Source organism: Saccostrea echinata, unplaced genomic scaffold (assembly GCF_033153115.1).
Source record: "Saccostrea echinata isolate AGI-Se365-2 ecotype Australia unplaced genomic scaffold, CSIRO_AGI_Sech_v1 ptg000018l, whole genome shotgun sequence".
Taxonomy (NCBI): Eukaryota; Metazoa; Mollusca; class Bivalvia; order Ostreida; family Ostreidae; genus Saccostrea; species Saccostrea echinata.
Window position 1 is genome coordinate 3,396,193 of NW_026889767.1, and position 7,967 is coordinate 3,404,159.

The following is a 7,967-nucleotide window of genomic DNA, read 5'->3' on the forward strand; positions in this document are numbered from 1 at the left end:
TGGGTGTTTTATCCTGCTCGCTCGGGCCTGGGGGTAGGTTGTATGGGTGCGACTGAGGCCCAGATCTTGGAAAAACAAGCCAAAATTTGGGGAGTCCCCAGGTGCAGTTTTGGTACACGTGTACTCTAATAGGCAGATTACATGTAATTTGTTGACATAATTTGTGAGTCATGGGCATATGAAGTGTAATTAATTAGCCCATGGAAAACTGTCCCCATGTACATCCATCAATTGCTACCGGAAGCGAGCAAAATCCTTTCAAATATTACAATGGCATCTAATAGCGCAATATCCCTGAAAGTTTGACGAAAAACAACTGATTAATTCTTGACATATTGGGTGCACACAATTTGTCTAAAAAAATCTTTGTTTTGAAACTACTTCCAGTGAACAATTTTTAAAACAAATTATTTATTATGTATTCTGATAAAAGTTTCTATCCACCCTTATTAAAATCATAGAAAAAAATTGAAAAAAAAGTTGAAAAAAATTTCACTTTTTAAACTCGCTTTCTGCAGCAAGTAATGACGAAGCACGAAATTCAAACCTGTACATCTACAAATGATTGTCTATCATTTTTAATGAGCCTCCAGTTCAAATCTTAAGCCATTCAGGAGGAGTTGGGCGGACAAAATCTCATTTTAAAATCAGGAAATTGTCCATTACGTGGAACCAAAAAAAAAAAAAAAAAAAAAAAAAAAAACTTCTCCACACTTTCTACAAAATTGACAACTTCATGTCATAGCCTATTATTCCTGGAACTTTGACGAAAAACTGCTAAAACTTTTTGAGATATCGCTTGCACAAAATCTTGGTCTAAAAAATAGGAAGAAACAGTAAAATCACCATAAAATCTTCCGTGAAGACGGAAGACCTTTATAATAATAATAATAATAATAATAAGGGATAAAATAAATATCGTTTTTGTTTTCTTTTAGAATCTTGTTTGCCCAGTTTTATTACATGTATATTGTACGTTTAGAACTCTTAAAAGTAGGTCAAATTGTTTAAAAAGTATATCCTAATATCATCAATTTATGTCTTAAATTGTCTCGTTCATATGTGGCTGCAATAACTCTTTGCTCTAAATTATTAAAATGGCAATTCTTTTTTATTTCCTGAACATTTACTCTATCTTTCAGGAGAGACTTTTTAAAAATGCATAACCTTTTTCATTTGTACAACTGATAGTATAAAAACAATTAGTAATATAGAACGATCAGATCTATATCTGACATTTATATTTTTTTAATCTACTAAATTACCCAATTCTTATAAAATAAAAAAAAAGTTTCCTCTTTTTTAAATTGACAAATGTATGAGAAACATTCCTTGTCTTTATAACGATCTCTCCATGTGTCTGACAGCAGTTTATCTTTCTACTTACCTTAGAATTGGAATAAAGGATGTTGGGATAGAAAATTAGATTTAGGTCTCATCCGATGATAAAATTACAATAAGAATTACTGAAAAATGAAAAAAAAAGAATCTCGGTTTTTATTTAAAAAAAAAAAAAAAAAAGTTAAAGCACCATCATTGAAAACATAAATACATGCATTTCAAAGAAATAAGCCATGATTTAAATTTCTCCAGTTAGGTGATTTCATTTACTGACTTTAATAACTAGAGTAAAAAGTACAAAAACAAAAGCTAATTTCTTTGTCTTCAAATCGGTATACACAAATTGTTGAATTATCATAGATATAGTAAATGACATATTTCCAGATACATGTTCCGTATAGACACACAGATATGTTCTCAACGAAATTATTTATGATTTAGCATTATGCAGTCGCCCGCGTGGCGCAATGGATAGAGCGTCTGCTCTAGAGTCGCGAAGTAAGGAGTTGATCCTTACGTCGCGGGTTCGAATCCCACTGTGGGACGTCGAGACCAGTCCTTTGGATGAGACTGAAAACCACTGTTATTTCTTCAACAAGACAGAAGATACCTGGGAGAACGCAAAGGTAAGCTAAAGAAAGAATTATATACAGTGAAACTTTTCTAATCTGGACACAATTGTTTCCAATAATTTGAAAGAAATAGACAAGATTCATAGAAGACGGTATTTCAAACAAATGAATTTACTGAAAAGGACATTCGGACTTTAACAAAAGCTTATGTTGTATAAAGCAAGATTTTGGATTACATAACATCCAGATTAGAGAGGTTTCACTGTAAATGGTATAGTTTTTGTTTTCCCTTTTCCTGTTCTGTTGATGACCACGTCTCTATATGAGTGAAAATTTCTCGAACGGGACGAAAAACAAACTTTAAGAATTCTTGGTACCCACCGTAAACCCACTCTTTTCATAATTAAGTCCTCTGTCAAAATTCTTTAAACAGTACACAAGACAAAGAGTGTTCATATCCCTTTACATCACAGATATATGTGTGTCTTTTGACACCAGTTAAACGTTTCTGTCCGACCTCTCATCTTTCGGTCTTCCTGTCCTTTGCTAATCATTCAATAACTAATCACCCTCCCCAAAATCGCTGAAACCATCTATAAAACAAGACTCTTATTTACATTCTTTTCACTGTGAGTCTGATTAATCAACGTAACTGTCTCTGCTGGTAATATCCTCATTTTGAAGTAAAAATGAGAAATGCATAACAGCTCGTTGCGGTATTTCCTCCCATTTTGACGCGTCCTTTGTTCAATGCATCAGAGTAAAACACAATGATTATAATCTAAAATAACAGTGGCGTCTTTTAGTTTTCAACTGATCATTAGAAAATAACGTAAATTTTGTCTTTTAGAATTATTGGCCGATTATTCGCGTTTTTGATGTTTTTTTAATGTGTGTTTTTTTTTTGTTTGTTTTATTTTTCATCCTAAAAAAATGCTCTTTAAAAAGTGAAGTTTAGTTGTGAGGCGGCGAAACCCCTTATGCCTTATGTTTGAAACAACTTTAAAATGAATTTGATTTAACATTATTTAACCAAAATTTCAATGTTAATTAGATTTATATATGTGCATATTTTTGTATATTATATTTGATAATATGACGCCAAATATAAAAGATATGGACACTGTGACATTGCTTTTGGATCAACCCTCGCATATTTACAGTACCCGCATCGTTATTCTTTACAAGATACACGATACGATAGGATACACGCACGATACGATAGGATACACGCACGATAGGACAGGATAAACGCACGATACGATAGGATACACGCACGATACGATAGGATAAACGCACGATACGATAGGATACACGCACGATTGGACAGGATACACGCACGATAGGATAAACGCAAAATACGATAAACGCAAAACACGATAGACCTGATAAACGATCTTCACGATAGGATAAACGCAAAACCTGATAGGATTGTTTCAAAATGCGAAACGTTTTTTTGACAAGACGAAAAATTTCCTTTTTGATATACTGCAGTATGATAATTTTAATTTACTTACAAAGCCGCAAATCGAAATGATAAAACATTTTAAATTTATTATGATAAAACATTTGAAGTAATTATGCTTTGTAAAAGATACGTTTTTTTTTTTTTTTTTTTTTTTTTTTTTTTTTTTTTGTCAATAAAATTGATCGTCATCAGATTCAAACTGTAATTATTTTAAGATTAATTCCACTCTATGATGGAAATAAGGCGATTTTTTTATGTAATTATACAAATGTCGAAATTCCTTCGAATCGTTAAATTTGAATTTTGAGTCCGTAGACAAGCGAAGTTTTACACCCAAGTGCAATAAATTCACGAAACGCTATAAATATACTTATTATTTTAACAAATAAAACCTTATGAAATTCATAACAAACATTGATTATTTTCACGGGAAAACATGTAAAAAAAAAAAAATGAAATATTTGGATTCAATATCTTTTGCTAGAAGTCTGCGAAGTATCCAAAATCGCCTTTAATAGTTTGTATGTAATAATTCAAATCTTACCAAAAAAAAAAAAAAAAAAAAAAAATTACTAGTCATAATTTGGGGGGGGGGGGGGGGGGAATTGAAAAATTATTGTTATAATTATTTTAAGGTTAATGCTTTCTCCTCCAAGTTTTTACGAATTTAATTTATATTTTATATAAATGAATTATTTTTTTTATGTTTTAAAATTGCTGAAATTGCTAGTTGCAATGAGACAGACCATGCACTGGACTGTGATTAATTAATCTCTCCCATATATAAATATGTATGTCACGCATATCCTGTGCACATAGAAATCATTTACATATTCCAAGTACATACATTGTATATGTATATATGAGGAAGGAGACCGGCGAAAGAAATCGAATTTAATAAAATTATTAAACGTCACTAGATCTGTCGTCATCTATTATCCGAAAAAATATCGCATTTCTATTCTTTTATATTTATTTTGGTATTTTTAATGTTATACATGTAGGCCTGTAAGATTAAGCTAGAAGGGAGCATGCAGTCGTATAAATAAAAAAAAATGTTACAGTGTACCAACATGTGTAGTATACAGTAGTATAATGCTTATATAATATTGCCCATCGACAATTATAATGTCTTTAGCCATTTTTGTTTGCTTTTCAAAACATTTCTTTTTAGACCCCCCCCCCCCCCCGGACCGCCCCCAAAGAAATGATATTGCTTTCTTAACGTGCTTGTGTTATAAGCATTTACAATAACAGGATTTGTATCTACTATAGATACGTGTAAACTAAGCTTACAATGTATGTGAATATATTTATTGGGTACTTAAACTTTGTATTAAATAAATAATATTGAATGGTTACGTACACTTGTTTACAACATATTAGAACACACACAAAAAATAAATAATAAATCAGTTTCCACAATTTGACAAGTGGATTTTCGGATTGAATAATTGTCAATTATTGCTATTAGACTTTGTAATAATTGTTACAAAACTTATCTTTTATAGGAAGACATCGGTAAAATTAGACAAAACTTTGTAAATTATGAAAGTCCATACCCCCCCTCCCCCCCCCCCCCCCACAAAAAAAAGAGAATCCGATTCAAAAAGCCACACAAAAAATAAATAAATAAATAAATAAAATAAATAAAAATACATATTGACATCTTCAATATAGTCATGTATTATATGCAATCGATAAACACGAATAAAATTAAATACAAGGTATTTACCAGTCTTGTGTATCACCGCGAACGGGGCGATTTTTTTTTATGTATCTTTGAGATGCCTTTACATGTAACAACGACAGACAACACAGAAAACCCTAAGATCCAGAAGTACCGCAAGAGCATTTTTTTTTTATTTGATCACACCAATCATGTTTATGACTGTAAATCTATAAAAATTACATAAAGATATACAAATGAACTAAATCAACGGAGTTTGGAGGACAAACCTCGCCTATATTTTATTTGATTCAATTCTTCAATTTTTAATCTGTAACGGAAGTGTACGTTTACCAATTTTCTTAGTATAAAATCTTTAATTGTTAATTAAGTGTTGTTCATACAAATTATGAACAATATCCAGAAAATAAGTAGATGCATTTCATTGAAACCCAGTAGGGTTCAAGGTAAATACTTGACACCAGATGAGAGCTGGAGTTCAGGTATGTCTACGTTGAATACACACGGGCCGGTCATGTAGAGGAAAGGTGGGGGGGGGAGGGGGGTTCTTGACTTGACAAGAAGACAGTGTACTGATTAGGCAGGTAGGTGTCAGTTCTCTTGTCACGGGAGCGCTTCCACCTGTCATTAAGTTACGGTATATATTACTTAATTTCCGCGCCGAAGTAGGTAAGATGTATAATAAAAAATTGTGTGGTTTTGTTTATTTCTTTATTTATTTTTTACATCTTCTAAATGCAGTAGTTAAATATGAATGGCAAACATCTATATTATAATATATACTTATCTATCTATCTACTTATCTTATATATGATGAATTGAATGGAGCATGTTCATGTATAATAAATTGTCATTAAACTTGTAGATACATCAGAGAAACGAATGGATCAAAAATAATAATGCAAAGGAACAGCAAAACTTGCGCGCATAGACAAAATTTATATTTCCGTTATTGATAAAAAGGATAGACTTAATAAAGATGCTGATATTTTTTTATTCATAATTTATTTTTTGCACACATACCTAATGTTTTATGTGTCTATAATTATCAAAACAAAGTTAATAAAGGTCTTGCTTTTTTGACTCTGACTGTGTGAAGGGATTATATTTCTATCTTTGACAAAAATATTTCTTACGTATCGACAAATTAAAAAAAAAATAACGAATGACTCAAATAGTAAATCCATTATTTCATGTACAAAAATAGAATTTGACTTTCGATTTATGCACTCTGCTTGGTCACGGTACTTGACGTTTATTTATTTATTTATTTATTTATTTATTCATTTATTCATTAAGGTCTTCCGCTCCAGGCGGAAGACCTTCTACTGATTCTGATGGTTAAGATTATTCTTATTATTCTTTTTTTTTCCTAGACGCCAACTTTGAGACCTCATATCTTGCTCATTTCTCAACGGATTTTGCTCAAATTTGCAGGGTTTAAAGACGTTAATAAATTCTGCTTCATAAGAATACAAAAAAGTTCTGCTAATATGGGACAAAAATAGTACCTATGGGATTTCCAACGGATTGCTGGAAGATCTGGTCTCCAAAGACTACATAAAAATTACAAAATTCTATCAGAATGCTGTCAAACATTTCAAAACCCACTTCCGCTTTTGGGTTATCTCCCTTTAAATGAAAATTTAGGAGGCTTCATTTCCAGACAAAGGCTCAGAGACTACTGAAGCTGGAGTAGAAATTCTACCGAATTTAAATAATAGAAGCACTGAAGTTGTGCACATCGGTTTTTGTTTTTCAATTTCTGTATTCAAAATGGCGCTAGTCTGGGGTCAAAAATTAGAACGCCAAAAAGAGCGAAAATTTACACATATTTTCCTTTTTATCTTCTAAACTAAAAATATTTTGATAAAACATGTAGAATAAAAGTTGTGCACAATTTTAAGGCCTTTCATTTGAGACCAGTAAAAAGGGTCTGGCCCCTAAAATTAGGGATCTGGGGCCCTTTAAAGTTTTTGCCTTATAACTCAAAAACGGTAAATATTTCGAAATAGCTGCCGTAATTAAAGTTGTTATTTGACATCTTATTGATCTGAAGAAAATGTTATTTTGTTTGAGTCTTGTGTTCTAAATGAGCTAGAAGCATAACACATATACAGGTAAGTGTTTTCATTCAGCAAGTAAACAAGAGCTCTTCATGCGTGTAATTAAAATAAACTTACCATAAATAATAAACCTTGCTATATTAGATGCTAATATTCTTTAGAATCAGGTTTTTGAAGTATTTTGTGCTTTATTTCCAAATTATTTACTGACAACTTTCCCTTTTATTTCGTTTGTTTTCAAATTAGGATAAACCAGTCTACTAAACAGGGAAAAAAGATAACCTTTTCTTCTTATCATATAAAAACAAACAATAAAGTCAGAAAATAAAACAAAACTTTAAACATAGACTATTCACAGCCATTAAGTACAAGCCTTTTACATTCACCTCGTGTGTTTACAATTATGTAACCCCTCCCTCGATAGCGCGTGGCAAAGGAGGTCACCGAGGATCAATCGGCGTTTGAACCAGCGACTTAAGGTCATACACAAAACAAACCATAGAATGGCCATTCCAAATACATTTTAACTAAGTGATGAGTGTATAAATATGTTGAATCTTTCAGATTATTTCATATCTTTGATTAAGTCGCTAGTACATTTCGATTTATATTTTATTCGCTCAATTACAAGAAAGTTGCATATTTATTCTTATAAACATTGCATTGTTGAGATAATTGCGCTTTGTGGAAAATTACTTTAAAATCATTTCAAATCTTTCATATGATTCCGTTTTACTGTTTAATTATCACTCGCTCGTTTCAATCAGCTAGTCTTAAGTGCCTTTCACTTATTCACTTCAAATTCAATGCATTTTGAATGCCGAAAAGAC